Source organism: Rhinopithecus roxellana, chromosome 16, assembly GCF_007565055.1.
Source record: "Rhinopithecus roxellana isolate Shanxi Qingling chromosome 16, ASM756505v1, whole genome shotgun sequence".
NCBI classification, from domain to species: domain Eukaryota; kingdom Metazoa; phylum Chordata; class Mammalia; order Primates; family Cercopithecidae; genus Rhinopithecus; species Rhinopithecus roxellana.
In genome coordinates this window covers 112460384-112481854 of record NC_044564.1, presented here as the reverse complement: position 1 = coordinate 112481854, position 21471 = coordinate 112460384, and the positions used below count along the sequence as shown (strand labels likewise).

Here is a 21471-nt window from a genome sequence, read left to right as displayed (position 1 = left end):
CTAAAATTGATAGTTTACACTTGCAAAGCTACACTGGGAAAGCGGAAGAGAACTGTATAATCATGGATATGGAGAACTAGGGGAGCAGACACACTTGCTTTGGTTTACAGATCCAGTGAAGTGAAAAATCAGAACTAGAAACGTATGCACCTTTCTAGCAGCAAAGCCGTCTCTGCGTTCTTCTCAGCCTCCAGTGTAGGGCGGCGCTGGGAGAAACTTTGCGCCCTCTGGAAAGTTTAGAAAATGAACCACGAAAGGGAGGCCACATTTCGGGGGTTTGCGGGCCCCGCGATGTTTTCCACAGCTTTTCGAGTGGCAAGAGGAGAGCAACAACGTGAAAATGCCCAGTGCCGTGCCGGGGCGTCCAGCGGAGTCCTGCCAGCTGTCCCGCGCTGGCGTGAGCTCAGGAGGGGCGGGGGTGGGACCCGAGCTGGCGGCCACGGGTCTCCCGCTGCGGGTCTGTCGGCTCGGGGGCGGGGCGGGGGAGGCTGCTGAGATGATGAATGGGAGACTAAGGCCACCCTCTAGCCCCGGCCCTGCAGCCAGCGAGGGCTGTCGAGCCAATGAATGGTGGAAGGGGCGCAGAAGTCAGGAGCGCTGGGGGCGCCACACCAGGTAAGGGGTCCAGCTTGGGAGCGGGGAGGGCGGACTCTGGGGGTTCGGGAGTTGCTGACTTGTGCTACGTGGAGCAAGCAGAAAAGAAGGAAGGCGGAGGAAGAGAAGACGCTGGCGTCGGCGCTGCTCCTCCGGCCCTCCCTCTGCGCCCCCTCCTCCTGCCAGCGCGCCAAAGCCGGGCAGTAGGGCCGACCGGCGGCTGACGCTCCCCGAGTGGCGACTCCGTCTGCAGCTCCGCTGCTGAGCGCGGGCCAGATCTGGGGCGGCCAGGGCCCGGAGCCGCGGAGCCCTCCCCGCCGCCCGGCCGAGCACGGGATCCCGGCGGGGTGGGCGCAGGGGGCGGCCTCGCTCTGGGCGACGGCCGAGGGGCGGGCGGAGGGACGGACTCGGCTGGCGGCGGGGCGGGGGCCGCCGGGACTGGGCGCGCGGCCTGAAGCCAACCCGGGGGCGGCGGGAGCGGGACGCGCGGCGGCAGCAAGCGCAGGTAAAGGGGCCGGCGCGGCGTGTGGGGACGGCGCCCCCTGGGCGCGAAGCCAGAGGCCGCGGCGACGGCTCGTTCGCCACACGGCGCGCTGGTCTCACACTGTCCCGCCGCGGACGGGCTTTGTGGTTGGGGGCGCGCGTGCGGGTGCCAGAGAGAGTGTGAGTGCGCGCGCTGGGCCGCGGCGCGGGTGGGTGGCCGTGAGTTCTTGCGAGCCGGCCTGCAGGAGGCGAGGCTCCCCTGGCCTCCCGCACCCAGCGGCTGACCGATCCTCGGGAGGGAAGTTGCCGCAGCCGCCCGGGCCGCCGGCCCTCCTGTCCCGCGCCAAGTCAGTGCGCCCCGGGGCCCGCCCAAGTGACACGTAGGTGGCCTCCGGTTACCTGGGTCGGGGTGGGTGCGCGGGAGGGTTTACGAGGGGCCCTCGAAATTTTCCCAAAACCTCGTCCCGCTGGACGTGCACCTCCGAGGGGTCCCTGCGCCACTGGGGCTTCCACACCTCTCGTTTCCCACTGACGACTCGGTTGTCCGCTCACACCGGGCTGAGGACTTTTAACTAAGTTTCTGTCCAGCCGCCTAACAAACGTGCTTAGCAAGTAACTGGAGGTTGTAAGGCAAGGGAGGGACCTGGCTTTGAGTTGATGGTTTTGAAATCGACGGCTCCTTTGGCTTGCGTAGGACTGCTTTGTGGTGAATGGATTTAAAGTTTATTCTTGTTTTTCTTTGCTGCCATTTGGCCTTTGAAATGTTACGAGTGAAGGCATTCAGGACTTACTGCTGCCTGCTGTCTGGGGCCTGAGGTTGTGGCTCTCCGCTTCTGCTCCCCTCTCTCCATTTTTGTTGAAATCCGTGGATTTTTTCATAAATATGGGTGCTGACTTGTTTCATTATGGACGCGTCGTTTCCTATGGGGTTAGATAGATATTGGTAAACATAAATATTGAAAACGTAAATAATGATCATAGCGAAATCCTCTATTCCTTCAGGCTCTAACAGTTTGTTTTTCACGTATTTGCATAAGTGTGTTTGCTCAGCTAAGCATAACTGGTAAGCCAGAGGTCTGTGATTCAGAGTCTGCAGTTCTGGTTAAGGGGAGACTGTGCACTTGGAAAATGCGAAGTTTTTAAAGAAGTTATTCTCTTGCCAGATAGAAGAGTGAGTCCAAGGAAAAAGGGTGAATGTTAAAGATATGGTTATTGAACCAAACTAAATAGAATTAAAATACACAGGGAAGTAGAATGTCACCTAGTTGTTTCTGCCCTTGATTTCCATATCCCAGTAGGAGCGAGTATAATTGCCCCAATGCAAAATTATGAATAATAATCAGCATTGTAAGTATATTAAGGTTGCATTTTTTTCTTGATACTTGTCTAATTTGAGGATAAAAACACCAAGTGGCAAGAGAAGGAGGTAGCTTGAGGCAGGAAGGCACGGGCGAGGAGCGAGGAGGGAAGGCTGGGTTGTCATCATCCGAGCCCGCAAGGCACACCACGTCCCCTAGCGGCGCTACCTCAGCCGGTCGGGTCAGCTCAGCTCCTGGTCTCCTCCGTCTCCCCATCCGGAAAATGGAAGGGGTTGGTGATCCTTGCTGTTCCTTCCAGCTTCCCAAATAGCTAGAAACCGGTGGGAGGTTATTTTATGTTAGAGCAGTAGGAAAAGGTAGAGGGGGAAGTGAGAGGTCCAGAGAGCCAGGAAGATGGAGGAAAACCAGCAACAGAGGATGCCTGGAGGAGAAAAATCCTTAAGCTGGGAGCTCATTTCCTCTGTTTTTTTTTTTTTTCTTTTCCTCAAGGGAATCAGTAATACTTCCCCCCTCAGATCAGTCTCTTGTTACCTTTATTATTTAAAGCTTGTGAGTTTGCTTAGCTAATGCACTAAGGTGAGGTCAAGGTGATTCTTGCAGTCTGACTTCTACTAGGCATCACTTGACCCATTTGCATCATTGCCTCTCAGGGGAACAGCTCCTGCTCAGGTCTGTGGGCACACAGCACTCTCCCTGTGAGTGATGGGAAAGAAATAACAGAGGTAAGAATGTAAGTGGCAGCCCTTTTGAAACTTCTATTTTTGTTCAAAGCTAATACTTTCCAGAAAGTAATTTGATTTTTTTTTTTGTTGTTGTTTCAAATTATACCATAGACTCTGCAAGGTTTTACTGAATCTATTCCATTAGTGACCTACTGGAACATTCAAATAATAAAATTTTCACTTGCTCAGTGTTTTTGATACACAGTGACATTCAGTCTGAAGTAAGTGATATTTAGGGCCAAGAATAATTTCAAATGCTTAGTATGGAAAGTTGCAATCTGGGCAGAATACACTGTATCATTTTCACTGGGAAGCTCCAAGTATTCAGCAGATAACAGAACTTTTAGAATTTAGTTTGAGGTCAAGATTTTAATGTCTGTGCTTGATGTGTGGCCTGTCTTCCTTTTCTTTTATGTTTTGGTATCAATATGCCTACACCCTTGAGGAACGTTATTAATTTTAAAAGCCGAACTGTGATGTAATAAAAACTTAAACATAAGCTCTTGGTTTAAAGTCCAATAGTCTTCTCTGGCCTTAAGTCAGCATCGTACTACTGTTTGGTTTCTTATTTTTACATGTCATGTTACCCTCTTATTTAAATATCCTTGGCCAGGTGTGGTGGCTCATGCCTATAATCCCAACACTTTGGGAGGCTGAGACAGGAGGATCACTTGAAGCCAGGAGTTTGAGACCAGCCTGGGCAACATAGTGAGACTCTGTCTCTACAAAAAAAATAAATACATTAGCTGGGTATGGTGGCATGTGCGTGTAGTCTCAGCTACTTGGGAGGCGGAGGAGGGAGGATGGCTTCAGCCCAGGATTCAAGGCTGCAGTGAGCTGTGATTGTGCCATTGCACTACAGCCTGGGTGACAGAGAGAGACTGTCTCTTAAAAAAAAAAACTTAGGGAAAACTATTGTAGATGTCTTAGAAAGTTGAGAGAAAAGGAGGCGATTTTATTTCAGCAGTTACTGAATTCCTTCCATGTGGTAGATGCAAGGCTGGTGAAAAGGAAGCTCCAGAAAGAACTGCAATGCAGGGGGGAAAGATGCAGCGAGCCTCACGATTTATATTGAATATGTATGTACAGTGTTGTGTAACTGGGTGGTAGCTGTAGGGTCCAAGAACTTTGGCATGCCAGGGAATGGAGAATTACGTTTCGATTTAGGGGACGACTTTATAAATGTGGCTTGAAGAATAACATATCTTTTAAAAGACGAATGGTGGGGTAATGAAGACAAAGTGAGAGTGTGGGGTGATGAAGGCTGGAAAGTTACAAAGGGACAAATTGTGGGGGAGTTGTGCTACATGGGGATAGGGAGGCGAGGAGGAAGTATTACATAACCTCAAGATGCAGAAAGACACTGAATAACCCATATTGCGGCAGAGTGAGGGGCAGAGATGATGGACAGAGGACTGGGCTTTTATTCCACTACAATCCGTGTAACTTATGGCTGCTAGGTTTTAAGACACTATTGCCAGTTTACTCAAATTATATAAAGGTTGTAGAATAAACTAATAAGTGGTTTCTTCCTCTCCACTCCCCGCAAATTGTTAGTGCTTTGTACTTTTGAGAAATTTAGTTTAGTAAAAATTAATGATGCTATTGTGTTACAGCTAGACCTTGTGGAGCCTTTTGAACATGTGGGATTGAAGTCATTCTGCAAGCACAGAGCTGTCCAAGAAAACATTTTTCCCCCCTCTCTTTTTTGTTTAGGGAAGGGCTTGCTGGTTAATGCTAATTTAAACATGACTCTTCTGGCAACTGGCATTCTTGACCCTGTTTATGTTATACATGGTATTTAACCACAGTGGTTGGGTATTTGTAGCACAGAAGAAAAAGAATTATTATTAGTTTGAAACTGGCATTAATGCCTCTGTAAATGGTAGGGCAAGGCAGTAGAGGGAAGGAGAGAGAGGGGGAAACCAAGTAGCACCGTGGGTACTGCAGTGAGAGATGACATAATGATGAGAATTCTTTAAGTTTAACTTCCAGTAGAAGTAACTTGCTTTCTATATATTTTAATCCCTAGAGCTAAAGCATTTAACTCATTATCTTCACTCTGTGGGATCCATTTGGGAGAAGTATTCAGGAGCTCTGTAGGTTCACATATGCTCCCCAGTACCTCTGTGTCACAGGAGGATATACGTCGGTTTTCAGTTGCATGTCAGAGGTGGAACTGACTTGGATGTCTCTGAATTGCTCTTGAATCTGGAGATGCTAGGGTACCCAGGAGACAGACAGGAAAGAGAAGAGGCTGAGCACAGTGACTAACGCCTGTAATCCCAGCGCTTTGGGAGACTGAGGCGGGTGGATCACCTGAGGTCAAGAGTTTGAGACCAGCCTGGCCAACATGGTGAAACCCTGTGTCTACTAAAAATACAAAAAATTAGCCAGGTGTGGTGCCGGGCATCTGTAATCCCAGCTATTCAGGAGGCTGAGGCAGGAGAATTGCTTGAACCTGGGAGGTGGAGGTTGCAGTGAGCCAAGATTGTGCCATTGCACTCCAGCCTGGGCAGACAGAATGAGACTCCATCTCAAAAAACTAAAAAAAAAATAAAAAATAAAAAAAAAAAGAAAAGAAAAAGAAAAAGAAGCTGGCCAAATTTCTTTCAATTACCTTGTGAATTCAATTTGAATAAATGATCTTCCCAGAAGTTTGTTTTATCTTCTGCAAGGGAACTTGAGTTTGGCATGTTTAATAAATTAAGTTAATTAAGTTGGAGAAGCCCAAGGTTAGTACACTTCATTTTAGGACATACTTTTGGTGGGAGAAGTGGAGGGGTGGTGTGGTGGTGGTGATGATTTTATTTAAACTCCTTGGCATTTTTTAGCAGGTTAGTATGATTTCAAAGCAGTGTTGTTGTTGTATTATTAACTTGTGGGGCTGGGCCAAAGAAAATTGTCTTAATACTTGCATGTCCCTGTCATCTAATCAGTGCTATAGAAACTTTAACCCTGAAGTCCATGTAAAATTCTAATTATTTTTTTTCCAGAAATGAAAGAGAACTATTTTACTGCATTCATGGATTTAGGTTATAATTTATTTTATTTTTGTGTTACTGTTTTAAAAAAGTGATATAATGACAGGGCAGACCCTTAACTTTAGTCCAGTGCTAAAACAAACATGCAATAAGCTTGCATGAGGCAGGGCAAGCTGTGTTTGTTGTATTATGAAAATAAAGGAAAATGTTTTCAAAACCATCCTTTTTCTCTAAAAGCAAAAAACTTTGACTAATACCCAGCCATGGGTGGGATTTCCAACTGTTGGTTGAAGGAAATTTTGTTCATTATGGCCATTACGTGTGCTATGTTTTTCAGAGTTTAGGATTTGCTATGCTGAGATTGCTACTGTGAACCGTTCCTTTATAGCCAGTTTCCCCGTATTCATTACCTTGTGTGTCTAAACAATGCTGTAGATTAGACTTTATGTCAATCTGCTATACTAAATTTTCTTCGCCTATGTCTAGGTGTTCTCTTTGACCAAACTTTAACTGCCCTGGTCCTGAAATTCTGCCCTAATTGAAGGATATTCCTGGGTCTTTGGAGGGAGAAATGGTTCAGGGGCAGAGGCAGAGGAAACATGTTTTTATTATTATTTTTTATTTTTATTTTTTTTAAGCCCCCATCTCAGGAGCACTTAACTGACTGCCTACTATATACCAGACTTTGTGCTAGTTACTAGGGGTGAGTGTGAATAAGGCAGGAATCCCACCCTCCAGGAGGAGCTTACGCACGATTAACAGATAATTACAATTCAGTGTAACAAGTTTTATGAGAGAGATAACTTTGCGGGAGCACCAAGCGAAGCACTTGACCCTTAGCAGTGAGGTGGTGGAGGTCAGGGAATGCTCCTGGAAGGTTAGGATCTGGAAGGACCCTGGAAGATAAACCAAGCCTAGAAGAGGTGAAAAAGGGATCAAAAGGCTTTCTGTCTCCAGTTTTGCTACTCCTGGGTAGGTCAAAGTGCCTGTCTTTTTACATCTGGAAAATAAGAATAAGAACTGATATCTGGTTGGTAATTCTAGTTTTCATTTACTACGTATTCCTTAATCCTTTATATTACTCTTCCATATTCAGTAGACATTTGTACCCACCCTATACTGGGAAGATAGCACTGCAGGAAACAAGATATGGATGGATCCCTTCTGTCATGGAACTTACCTTCTATCATATAACATTAGTAAGAGAAGTTCTTTTAAAATGCCTTCAAACTCAGGCATATATATCTTGTTACTCTTCCATTTTAAGAACATTTTCTGCAAGATAATCTCAATACTTTGAGGTGAGTTGGCCTTTCCCTCTTAGGGAAGGAGACCACAGAGCCTGGTAATCTCATTTTCATTTTATATGCTTGAAATATTTTGCTAGGATTTATCTGTTTTAAAGTCTAGAGATAGACATAGCTGTGTTTTATCTATAGCCCTGCCTTGCTTCCGTCTCATTTTCTCTATTCTTACTTTTAACCCAACTTGTGTTTGAGATTCTTTGCTCAGTGTATAGTTTGCTTTCTAGAATAACTCAAATCTAGTGCCTGTGGAAAGTCAGACTTATTTTTTATTTATTTGAGATAGGGTCTTGGAGTGCAATGGCATAATCCTGGCTCACTGCAGCCTTGACCTCCTGGGCTCAAACTATTCTCCCACTACAGCCTTCCAAGTGGCTGGGACTGCAGGTGTGTGCCACTATGCCTGGTATTTTTTTCTTTTTCTTTTTCTTTTTTAAGAAATGGGGTCTCACTACATTACCCAGGCTAGTCTCAAACTCCTGGGCTCGAGGGATCCTCTCACCTTGGCCTCCCAAAGTGTTGGGATGACAGGTGTGAGCCACCGCATCTGCCTAATACTTATTTTGAAGTCACCCTATCATGGTGCTTTGCTTCACTAATGCATTTCACTTATGATCTTCAAGTCACTCAGGGATGTAAACACAATAGAAAGCATCCCAACCAAATCACCTTTTTGCAGTGATTCAAACACTACAGATGTGTCTAAAGTAAACATAAAAATCTCTCTGCCACTTTAACCTTACACATCTGATATCAGTTTGTTTCATAGCCTTCCATAGTTGTCCTTTTGCTTATACAAACCTACACAAATTAATACTTATGTATATTTATGTGTGTGTGGGATGAGTGTGGGTATGTTTATACATACTCATATGTATGTTTGTGTGTGTATCTGTCTGTGCCTGCCTCCATTTTCTTTTGCTTTAGAGCAGCTATACTTGAGGCTGCCATTAAGAGTGAGAAGTTTGAAGCTGGAAGAGCCTGCATGGGCCCTTCTTGAACTTGTGGAGCATGACATCACTCAAGAGTTCTTGTCAGAGTGATGATGAATGTCTGACTATTGTAAATGGGAACAAGAAAACTGTTTCCAGCTGTGCAACAACCAAGATGACAAACAGCATTGCAGAGAATATTATTGCCACAGGGACCCTGCTTCATCTGGGTCTCAGACCACAGGAGGAGGGGCATTTTGGAGCACGCGTTTGGCATCTGGGAAACTTTTGTTAGGTAGAAAACAAGTCCTGGATGAAAGGCCTATCAGCCACTTCTGGAGCAGAGAAGATAGGTAGAGTTATTCATTATAGGCAGGTTTCATTGCAGGAGTATTCAATGAGAACCCCCGCCTTGGAAGTCTGTAATCAGCAGATGATAAGGATGGTGTGTTCTTACTAAGAGAATAACACAAATGAAACAGAGTTGCCTTTTGTTAAGGGGATGCTTTGCCTTCTTGGACTACGATTGTGGGGAGAAGGATTATTGTCAAGTAAATGAGACATTCATTCTGTGCCCACTATTTATTGTAGTTCCACAGAGAGCTACTTGCTTTACTTTTTTTTTTTTAATTTTTTTATTATACTTTAAGTTCTAGGGTACATGTGCATAACGTGCAGGTTTGTTACATATGTATACTTGTGCCATGTTGGTGTGCTGCATCATCAACTCGTCAGCACCCATCAATTCATCATTTATATCATGTATAACTCCCCAATGCCATCCCTCCATCCTCCCCCCTCCCCATGATAGGCCCCGGTGTGTGATGTTCCCCTTCCCGAGTCCAAGTGATCTCATTGTTCAGTTCCCACCTATGAGTGAGAACATGCGGTGTTTGGTTTTCTGTTCTTGTGATAGTTTGCTAAGAATGATGGTTTCCAGCTGCATCCATGTCCCTACAAAGGATGCAAAGTCATCCTTTTTTATGGCTGCATAGTATTCCATGGTGTATATGTGCCACATTTTCTTAATCCAGTCTGTCACAGATGGACATGTGGGTTGATTCCAAGTCTTTGCTATTGTGAATAGTGCCGCAATAAACATACGTGTGCATGTGTCTTTGTAGTAGAATAATTTATAGTCTTTTGGGTATATACCCAGTAGTGGGATGGCTGGGTCATATGGTACATCTAGTTCTAGATCCTTGAGGAATTGCCATACTGTTTTCCATAATGGTTGAACTAGTTTACAATCCCACCAACAGTGTAAAAGTGTTCCTATTTCTCCACATCCTCTCCAACACCTGTTGTTTCCTGACTTCTTAATGATTGCCATTCTAACTGGTGTGAGATGGTATCTCATTGTGGTTTTGATTTGCATTTCTCTGATGGCGAGTGATGATGAGCATTTATTCATGTGTCTGTTGGCTGTATGAATGTCTTCTTTTGAGAAATGTCTGTTCATATCCTTTGCCCACTTTTTGATGGGGTTGTTTGTTTTTTTCTTGTATATTTGTTTGAGTTCTTTGTAGATTCTGGATATTAGCTCTTTGTCAGATGAGTAGGTTGCAAAAATTTTCTCCCATTTTGTAGGTTGCCTGTTCACTCTGATGGTAGTTTCTTTTGCTGTGCAGAAGCTCTTTAGTTTAATTAGATCCCATTTGTCAATTTTGGCTTTTGCTGCCATTGCTTTTGGTGTTTTAGACATGAAGTCCTTGCCCATGCCTATGTCCTGAATGGTACCACCTAGATTTTCTTCTAGGTTTTTATGGTATTAGGTCTAACATTTAAGTCTCTAATCCATCTTGAATTAATCTTCGTATAAGGAGTAAGGAAAGGATCCAGTTTCAGCTTTCTACTTATGGCTAGCCAATTTTCCCAGCACCATTTATTAAATAGGGAATCCTTTCCCCATTTCTTGTTTCTCTCAGGTTTGTCAAAGATCAGATGGCTGTAGATGTGTGGTATTATTTATGGGGACTCTGTTCTGTTCCATTGGTCTATAGCTCTGTTTTGGTACCAGTACCATGCTGTTTTGGTTACTATAGCCTTGTAGTATAGTTTGAAGTCAGCACATAGTGTTGGAAGTTCTGGCTAGGGCAATCAGGCAAGAGAAAGAAATCAAGGGTATCCAGTTAGGAAAAGAAGAAGTCAAATTGTCCCTGTTTGCAGATGACATGATTGTATATTTAGAAAACCCCATCGTCTCAGCCCAAAATCTCCTTAAGCTGATAAGAAACTTCAGCAAAGTCTCAGGATACAAAATTAATGTGCAAAAATCACAAGCATTCTTATACACCAGTAACAGACAAGCAGAGAGCCAAATCAGGAATGAACTTCCATTCACAATTGCTTCAAAGAGAATAAAATACCTAGGAATCCAACTTACAAGGGATGTAAAGGACCTCTTCAAGGAGAACTACAAACCACTGCTCAGTGAAATCAAAGAGGACACAAACAAATGGAAAAACATACCATGCTCATGGATAGGAAGAATCAATATTGTGAAAATGGCCATACTGCTCAAGGTTATTTATAGATTCAATGCTATCCCCATCAAGCTACCAATGAGTTTCTTCACAGAATTGGAAAAAACTGCTTCAAAGTTCATATGGAACCAAAAAAGAGCCCGCCTTGCCAAGACAATCCTAAGTCAAAAGGACAAAGCTGGAGGCGTCACGCTACCTGACTTCAAACTATGCTTTACTTTTTGACTAGGCACAGAGAAGTAAAGGTTCAAAGGCTAGGGCAAGATGACTGACTTTTCCAGATTCAGCACAATCTGTTCTCTGGTCACTTTGAGATGCTGTCAGTTTAGTTTTGTGCAACTGAGATCTTGGAGAACTTCTGTGTCCTCTATGTTCGGCTGAGGACACTAATTTTTTTTTTTTTTTTTTTTTTGAAGCAGAGTCTCACTTTATCGCCCAGGCTGGGGTGCAATGGCATGATCTTGGCTCACTGCCTCCTGGATTCAAGCAATTCTCTTGCCTCAGCCTTCCAAGTAGCTGGGACCACAGACGTGCGCCACCATGCCTGGCTAATTTTTTTTTGTATTTTTTGGTAGAGATGGGGTTTTGCCATATTGGCCAGGCTGGTCTTGGACTCCTGGCCTCAAGTGAACCACCTGCCTTGGCCTCTCAAAGTGCTGGGTTTATAGGCGCAAGCCATCATGCTTGGCCTGAGGACACTAAAGTCAAAAAAATTTAAGAAAGTATGGTCCTCACTCTTGAGCAGGTCATGAACATGGAGTGACATGGACTCATCATTAAGATCAGGTAGGTGGTGATGAATGTGGTAAACCAAGGTTCAAGCAAAGAGCTTTCTGCGTATCTGAGGATGGAGAGGGTAAGTCAGCCTTAGAGGGGGGAAATGACTTGCAGCAGGATGCCAGCCTCGATGGTCTGTGGAGCTCATTCCATGAAGAAGAGTAATGAGGAAGACCCATTGAGTGACAGGCTTGAGGAGGAGTGCCTGGATTTGACGGTTTGTGGCCGGAAGTGGTGGGACCAGGCTCAAAGGCTGTGGAGGTAGAAGGGTACTGGAGACTACTGAGGACAAAAAAGGGCATGTTGATGCCATTACCAGACAGGACATGAGAGTATGCTAATTGTTGCAGTGAGGCTTGTTAGTTTTAGACATGTCTAAAACCACGCAGGCAGAGATTTTCAGCTGGTAGCTGGCAATTTGAGTTTGAAGTTTAGCTGAGGAGTCAGTTGGCAGTATTCAGGAATAATGGCTAAATGTAGAAGTAAATGCCAGTGAAATGTGTGTGATAAGATGGAGAGCACTTTTAGAGTGAAAAGAGTGATATATTTTCACAAGGACAAGACTTATTTCAATTCTTTAGTTTAGTTTTCTTTAGCAGATTAAAGTAGTTTTATGGGTTATCAAGCATTTGTTGAGTATTTACTATGGCTTCTCTTGATAGGTGGTCCTGGGAATACAGGAAGGAAATGGTGCAGATTTCAACAATATCCCATTGGGGTGAACAAAAAATCCCTGAAACAGCCCATTCCAGCTATTGTTATCTGGAAAAAACTTCTTACCATAATTAGGTAGTGATTTGAGGTCTGGGGGAAATTGCAGATATAGTTTTAATTTACTGTAGGACTAGTGGCAGTGAGTGTCATATTGCTGTCATATAAAAGATAAACCTTCCAGAAGAACTTTGGAAATTTCAGTAGCCTAAAGACCACGCTTCGAGAAACTCATAAAGGTTTGTCATAGAGGTTTTAAAAGCTGATCAAATAATTTTAAGCTTTAGTTGCCTACTAAAAAGTAGGATGCAGTACAAGTTTGTCCTTTACTTGGTCAAAAAAAGTCTTTTTCTAATTAAGAATTTATTTTCACTTTAGATAATTTTATTGGCATGCCTTCTTGCATGCAAGATAGAAAAAAGATAAGTTTATTCTTAGTTTTCCTTTTTCTAAGCCATTATGATTCTTTGAAATTATACTCATTTCAATTTGATAGGGAAAAACAGTACATGCTCATTTTAAAACATTTGGAATGTACAGGGGATTCATGTGTAATTCCACCACTTAAGATTGACTTTCTTGCTAGGCATAGTGGCTCACGCTAGTAATCCCAGCACTTTGGGGAGGCGAAGGTGGGTAGATCACTTGAGGTTAGGAGTTGAAGACCAGCCTGGCCAACATGATAAAACCCTGTCTCTACTAAAAATACAAAAATTAGCTGGATGTGCTCTCTTGAACCCAGGAGGCGAAGGTTGCAGTGAGCTGAGTTTGTGCCACTGCACTCCAGCCTGGGTGACAGAGCGAGACTCTGCCTCAAAAAAAAAAAAAAAAAAAAAAAAAAAATTCGTATTCCATTTTGGGATGATTTCTTGTAGTTTTAAAAAATATTTGCTTTCACGGAATATTTAACAGCATTCTCCTTTGTATCATAAGTATATACACAGGCCATTAAAATCTTTCATTTTTAACTTCTAATGGCTACATATTAGTCACACTATTTAATGTGTGTGACTAATTAAATACACCTAATTATGTTTAGTCATTCCCTATCTCTGCTTGCTTCTTTTTGTTTTGTTTTGTTTTGTTTTGAGGACTTGTGCTTCTCTGCCCATATTTCAGTGTTGATGTACCCAGAGTTGTATCCTTACTCTAAATGATCTGTGTTTTTGAGCTTATCCACACAGTGGACTGTGGTTTCCTGGTCTGTGTCCTTCCGCCTAGGATGTTCTTTCCTACGTATCCACATGCCTGCTTTCATTATTTTCGTGTCTTAACTCAAAGGTCAACTCCATACTGAGGCCTTCTATCACTACATTTAAAATTGTGTGACCTTTCCTGTCTACCCAGCTTGCCTGATATTTTCTTCTCCATTGCACTTTCCTTTTGACTTCTTAGATGAGGACAAGACTTAAAAAAAAAATTCTGTTTTTATTTTCTGCTGTTTACCCAAAATATTTTTCTTGTTTTGTTTCTTAAAGACCATGTTTTGCTCTGTCACCCAGGCTGGAGTTCAGTTGCTCAATCATAGCTCACTGTGGCCTCAAACTCCTGGGCTCAAGCCATCTTCCTGCTTCAGCTTCCTGAGTAGCTGGGACTACAAGCACATGCCACCATGTTTGGTTATTTATTTATTTATTTTTTGGATAGAGACAGGGTCTTGCTTTATTACTCAGGTTAGTCCCTAACTCTCACCTTGACTTCTCAAACTGTTGGGATTGCAGGCATGAATGCCACACCTGGCCTGTTGATGTGGGGTGGAGAGTTCTGAAATTGAGGCAGTATTTAATAGCCTACCAACCACAAAAAAGCCCAGGACCAGATGGATTCACAACTGAATTCCACTAGAGACACAAAGAGGAGCTGAGACCATTCTTTCTGAAACTATTCCAAATGATAGAAAAAGAGGGACTCTTCCCTAGCTCGTTTTATGAGGCCAGCATCATCCTGATGCTAAAACCTGGCAGAGACACAACAAAAAAAGAAAATTTCAGGCCAATATCCCTGATGAACATTGATGCGAAAATCCTCAATAAAATACTGGCAAACTGAATCCAGCAGCACATTAAAAAGCTTATCCACCACAATCAGGTTGGCTTCATCCCTAGGATGCAACACTGGTTCAACATATGCAAATCAATAAATGTAATCCATTGCATAAACAGAACCAATGACAAAAACCACATGATTATCTCAATAGATGCAGAAAAGGCCTTCGATAAAATTCAACACCCCTTCATGCTAAAAACACTCAATAAACTAGGTATTGATGGAACATATCTCAAGATAATAAGAGCTATTTAAGACAAACCCACAGCCAATATCATATGGGCAAAAGCTGGAAGCATTCCCTTTGAAAACTGGCACAAGACAAGCATGCCCTCTTTCACCACTCCTATTTGACATAAGTATTGGAAGTTCTGGCCAGGGCAATCAGGCAAGAGAAAAAAAGGGTATTCATACAGGAAGAGACGAAGTCAAATTGTGTTTGTTTGCAGATGACATGATTGTATTTTTAGAAAACCCCGTAGTCTCAGCCCCAAATCTCCTTAAGCTGATAAGCAACTTCAGCAAAGCCTCAGAATACAAAATCAATGTGCAAAAATCACAAGCATTCCTATACACCAATATAGGTGAACAGAGAGCCAAATAATGAATGAACTCCCATTCACAATTGCTACAAGAGAATAAAATACTTAGGAATACAACTTACAAGGGATGTGAAGGACAACTACAAGCCAGTGCTCAAGGAAACAAGAGAGGACACAGACAAATGGAAAAACATTCCATGCTCATGGATAGGAAGAATTAATATCATGAAAATGGCCATACTGCCCAAAGTAATTTATAGATTCAGTGCTATTGCTATCAAGCCACCATTGACGTTCTTCACAGAATTAGAAAAAACTACTTCATATTTCATGTGGAGCTAAAAAAGGAGCTGTGTAGCCAGGACAGTCCTAAGCAAAAAGAACAAAGCTGGAGGCATCATGCTACCTGACTTCAAACTATACTACAAGGCTATTACTGGTATGAAAACAGATATATAGACCAATGGAACAGAACAGAGGCCTCAGAAATAACACGACACATCTACTACCATCTGATCTTTGACAAACCTGACAAAAACAAGCAATGGGGAAAGGATTTCCTGTTTAATAAATGGTGTTGGGAAAACTGGCTAGCCATATGTAGAAAAGTGAAACTGGACCCCTTCCTTACACCTTATACAAAGATTAAGATAGATTAAAGATTTAAATGTAGAACTAAAACCATAAAAACCCTAAAAGAAAACCCAGGCAATACCATTCAGGACACAGGCATGTGTGTGCCACCAAAAGCAATTGCAAACAAAGTCAAAATTGGCAAGTGGGATCTAATTAAGCTAAAGAGCATCTGCACAGCAAAAGAAACTATCATCAGAGTGAACAGGCAACCTACAGAGTGGGGAAAAATTTTTGCAATCTATTCATCTAACAAAAGGCTAATATTCAGAATCTACAAGGAACTTAAATTTACAAGAAAAAAAGAACTCCATCAAAACGTGGGTGAAGGTTAAGAACAGACACTTTTCCAAAGAAGACATTTATGCAGCCAATAAACATATGAAAAAAAGCTCATCATCACTGGTCATTAGAGAAATACAAATCAAAACCACAATGAGATATCATCTCATACCAGTTAGAATGGCGATCATTAAAAAGTCAGGAATCAACAGATGCTGGAGAGGATGTGGAGAAATAGGAACACTTTTATACTGTTGGTGGGACTGGAAATTAGTTCAACCATTGTGAAAGACAGTGTGGTGATTCCTCAAGGATTCACAACCAGAAATACCATTTGACCCAGCAATCCCATTCCTGGGTATATACCCAAAGGATTATAAATCATTCTATTTATAAAGACACATGCACATGTATGTTTACTGCAGCACTATTTACAATAGCAAAGACTTGGAACCAACTCACATGTCCATCAATGATAGACTGGATAGAGAAAATGTGGCACATATACACCATGGAATACTATGCAGCCATAAAAAAGGATGAGTTCATGCCCTTTGTGGGGACATGGATGAAACTGGAAACGATCATTCTCAGCAAACTAACACAAGAACAGAAAACCTAACCCTGCATGTTCTCACTCATAAGTGGGAGTTGAACAATGAGAACATATGGGCACAGAGAGGGGAACATCACACACTGGGGCCTGTTAGGGTGGGGGACAAGGGGAGGGATAACATTAGGAGAAATACCTAATGTAGATGACGAGTTTATGGGTGCAGCAAACCACCATGGCACATTTATACCTGTGTAACCTGCACATTCTGTACATGTATTCCAGAACTTAAAGTGTGTGTGTACACACACACACACACACACACACACGCATATATAAAAGATGCCCAGCACACTGAATGTATTAGCTGCCATTTTCATTATCTTCATTGGTAAGTTGAATCATATGAGATTGTTGGTATTTGCTCTTGACCTACATAATGGCAGTTTTCTGCGGTTCAGTCTAATATTACTGGCTCTTCAGATTTATCTGGCCAGTTGCATCTTCCGCATTTCCTGAGTTCAACTCAGGATTTTTTTCTACATTTGTTAGATAATCTATCTTGTTGAAGTTCAAAAGGTATGGCATACATTGTGCATATGGTCCAAGAACATGCTTCTTACCCATTTTTTATACTACGTAGTTAGTGGAAATAATGCCTTGACTTTGGCTTCTTTTTCCTTGTATATTTTTAGTGCTATTGCTAATTTTTGTCTTTGTGTGCACCTTCTTGAGCATTTTAATGGGAAATTAGGATGAGTTTTATTGGGCCATTTAGTTCAGTGACTTTCGAACTTTTTAATCATGACCCATAGTTAGAAATGTTCATATATGTATATGAATGAAACATTAGTTGTATATAGTTTACTACACATAGTAAACTCTGATATTTTCTTTTCTATTTTTTCCTATGATAATTTGTTCATTTTCATTTTTAAAAGTACTGGTTACAACTCATACATTTTGAAAACACTGATCTGGTCATAAACTGCAGTTTGAAAGACACGATCTAGTCTGTTGCTGTGCTGTCTAAAATCAGGTTCATTCATTTTTCAACATCCATTTGTTAGGTACATTAGCGGTTATCTTGGTAGTAGCTGGGAATAGAGTGATGAGTAAAGCAGTAGTTATCACTGGAGGCATGATGCATAGAGTCTAGTGGGATGGAGCACATTAACCAAATAAAATCATCCAGATGTATATATACTGTGCATGATCAATTCTGTGGGAGAAAAGAGCAAAAGCGATTAAGTGGGGAAACCTCATCTGACTTTGGGGGTGATGCAGGATTTCCCTGGGGAAGCGACATTTGGTTAGGTCTGCAGAATGAGAATGAGTTAACTCTGTGAAGGACTGAGCAGGGGTGTGTGTGTGGGATTGTAGAGTCATGGAAGAAATAGTAACAGATGCAAAATAGAAAACTGGAAGGGAAAGACAGGTGGAAGGCAATCTTCTTTGTTTGATGAGTTGGCATTTTTTGTGATACTTAGTGGGTCTTCCTGTTTGTGTTTTTTTTTTTTTTCTTACTTGACAAAAGTCAAATAGGAATGTCAAGGATTTTTTTGGGGAGATGGGTATTAGTGTTTGTTGAAGTAGTTTTGTATTAAAGCAATATCATATATTGGTAAATAGCAGGGTTTTTGAAGGCTTGCTCTGTATGAGGAGCTGTACAAAGTTGTGTATGATCTGTAGGAGAAGTAGATTTGGTTGGATTAAAAAATACTTTTATATAGTATAATTACCAATTTGTAACTATGCATAATTTGTAAGAAATTATAACACTGAAGTTAAGTTTTGGTAAGTGAAGATCGGATGGTTGGGTGAGTATTTCATTGCTTGTTGATTTTGAATATAATGATAGGAATTATTGCTGTGCTAGGATTTTTATTTTTTTAACTTGGTAGGATTTTAGTGTTCATTTCCCCCATCCTCTTTTAAAACTACATGAAGAGTTTAAAAGAAAGCTTTTAAATTAGAAATTCATAAAGTAAGTTGGAGACCACATGAGATGGGAGACCATGATTCAAGTGCCAGTTCTTCCACTGCTGCGCATGGTACCTTTGACCTTTGATACCCAACCTTTGAGGCCCTGGGGTCCTTGTCTTCAAATGGAGGACTTGAAATCAGTTTTCAAGAATCATTCTCCTAGTCCTATTATTAATACTAAGTGCCTTTATGCTTTCTCTTTTCAACTTTGCTGTGACTCTTTAAAGACTTGGCACCCCACCATTTAACTAATCTAGTTTAACAAGCTCAGGCCAAACTTGGGAGAACTCCAGGTATTTGCATTTTTCTGTGTCGTTGTGGAGTCAGGCTCAGGTGGCACTAATTCCTTCACATTGGGCAACACTGCTAATGCTTCTCATTAAAACATGGAAGAATGGGCAAAGAATAGAATTCTCTTGAGACTTTTTTTTTTTTTCTTTTGGTGATGGAGTCTCGCTCTGTCACCCAGGCTGGAGTGCAGTGGCGGGATCTCGGCTCACTGCAACCTCCACCTCCCGGGTGGTTCAAGAGATTCTCCTGCCTCAGCGTCTTGAGTAGCTGGGATTACAAGTGTCCACCCCCACACTCAGCTAATTTTTGTATTTTTAGTAGAGATTTGTTTCACTATGTTGGCCAGGCTGGTCTTGAACTCCTGACCTCAGGCGATCTGCCCACCTGGGCCTCCCAAAGTGTTGGGATTACAGGCATGAGCCACCGCGACTGACTTAAATCTTTAATACTTTATATCATAATTTGTAGTTTGACCACACTTGAAATTATTTTTTTTAATCCTTTCAGATTCAGCAAACATGGAAAAATATGATTATCTTATGTTTATATGCTGGATGCTTGCTTTGGAGAAATATGCAACATCTAAGTTATATATAATCCACATTTTATAAAAACCCATTGGATGAGGGTGATGTTATTTTAAAAAGATTTAAAGGGCTAAGGAATCATATGGAAGATGAATTCAGTTTTAATGACTATACCAAGTTTAAGGAATATTTTATAAGAAATGGGCTTATGTGGAAGAGAATGAAAGGTACTTGGCAATTCAGCTTATCATTTCTTTTTCCTCCTAGCTTTATTGATGCATAATGACAAGCAAAACTGTATTTAAGGTCTACTTATGATGATGATATACATATATACTGTGAAATGGGTACTATTAACTATCATCACCATGCTGTGCGTTAGATCCCCAGAACTTACTCATAACTGGAAGTTTGTACCCTTTGACCAGCGTCTTCCATTTCCCCCACCAACTCAGCTCTTCTTACCAGTATATTAAATCAGTTGATTCAAATACATTTCAACATTTTTTTTTGTAATTCAGTATATTCAGTCTTTCAAGTTCATTTATTGTAATGTGAATATGTTATTACACTTGTTCTTATTGTTTACTTAAAATCAAGGGAAGAAAGATGAGATGCATGCTTTTTCTGTTTGTCTGAACTCTACTGAATTCCTCATCCATAGTAAAATATTTACTCAGGAAGTCCAGGTAACTATGGAGATTTTATTTAGTGTGTTTTGGTGCCAGTTCATCAGTTGATTTTATTTTTATTTGTTGTTGAATATCTTCTTAAGCTAATTATTATATGGAAACAATCCAGGCCTGCAGGCTCCTGATCTGAGACAAGGCAGGGGCAGGTCACACAGGCACAGGCAATGTGTGTAGGTCCAAGCAGGTACTAGGCACAAGTGCTCAACGCTAGTACTAGAAACAGGTTGGGTCTGAAGGGGTTGGAGTCATGGGGTTAGGGTAGGTTCAAGGTAGACAAAGCCAGGAAGAGGCACAGAGCATGTAGATGCCTGGCCTAGAATTCCACAAAAGGCATCTGGATAGCCCTAAGAGAGAAGTGGTGTAGACAAAAGTCTAAAGCTCCCAGGAGAAATTTATTTTCAGAGTTGGAAGCATCAGTTGAACTTCTCTGATTGTTCAAGAGCATTTCAACACTCAAGCAGGGGTTTAGTCACCATGACCTTGGGAAAAAGTCCCAGCTTCTCTTTAAGCATTTGGCCATCTTAATTTGTGATTTAATTTAGCTTTGAAATCACAAATTCTCATTTGATTCAGGGATTAGGAACCTTGTTGAATACTATTTCTCTAGAAGCAGTAATTAGCCGAGGTCTCATGACGAAATGTATTCTTTCTACAAGAGATTTATTATAAAACATATTTAACATTTGCTATGGACTGGATTTTCTCCCTAATATTCATATTGGAGCCCTAACCCCTGTGTAGCTGTATTTGGAGACAGGACTTTTAGGAGATAATTAGGATTAAATTATAAGTGTGGGGTGCTAGTCTGGTAAGATTGGTGGCCTTATGGGAAGAGGAAGAGAGAGATCTTTGTCTCTATACACATTCACCAAGGAAAGGCTGTGTGAGCAAACAGTGAGAAGACAGCTGTCTGCAAGCCAAAAGGAGAACCCTCACCAGCAACCAACCATGCTGGCACCCTGTATTACATTTCTAGCCTCTAGAATTATGAGAAAATAAATTTTTGTTATTTAAGCCACCTAATCTATGGAACTTTTTTTTTTCTTTTTTTTTGAGACGGACTCTGGCTCTGTCACCCAGGCTGGAGTGCTGTGGCGTGATCTCAGCTCACTGCAAGCTCCACCTCCCAGGCTCACGCCATTCTCCTGCCTCAGCCTCCTGAGTAGCTGGGACTACAGGCGACCGCCACCACGCCCAGCTAATATTTTGTATTTTTTTTTTTTTTTTTGTAGAGACGGGGTTTCACCGTGTTAGCCAGGATGGTCTTGATCTCCTGTCCTTGTGATCTGCCCGCCTCAGCCTCCCAAGGAACTTTTTAATGGCATTCTAAGCTAATATAATATTCCATTAATTTGGGTAGGGAATAAGAGTAGTAACTCTGTCCAGTAGCTGTTCAGCAGAAAATACACACTATCATTTACCTGCCTTTCCTTTTTCCTTCTTCATCCTGTTTTAATGGCAGAATAACTCAGTGAGTAAAAATGTTTTAGTGAACACATCTTAAAGTGTTTAAAACCGTTGAACTTATTTAAAACTAATTGTTTTTATATGAAATACTGTTTATTATCTTTTAAAATATATCTCTATTATTGTTATTTTAAATAGAG

At 41.8% G+C, this 21471-nt stretch overlaps 1 protein-coding gene across 3 annotated transcripts in view; it reads left to right on the top strand.

The window, feature by feature from the left end:
• Window positions 1–405: 405 nt before the first annotated feature.
• LPAR1 (lysophosphatidic acid receptor 1) overlaps window positions 406–21471 on the top strand; it is a 186400-nt gene continuing 165334 nt past the window's right edge. The window contains exon 1 of one of the 3 annotated variants that reach the window (XM_030920225.1): window positions 406–615. The gene's annotated coding sequence lies outside the window, so the exon portion shown is untranslated. Of the gene's footprint in view, window positions 616–796; window positions 1100–1143; window positions 1258–21471 lie in introns of those variants that run through there. The other 2 variants (XM_010365565.2, XM_030920226.1) reach the window with 2 other exon arrangements.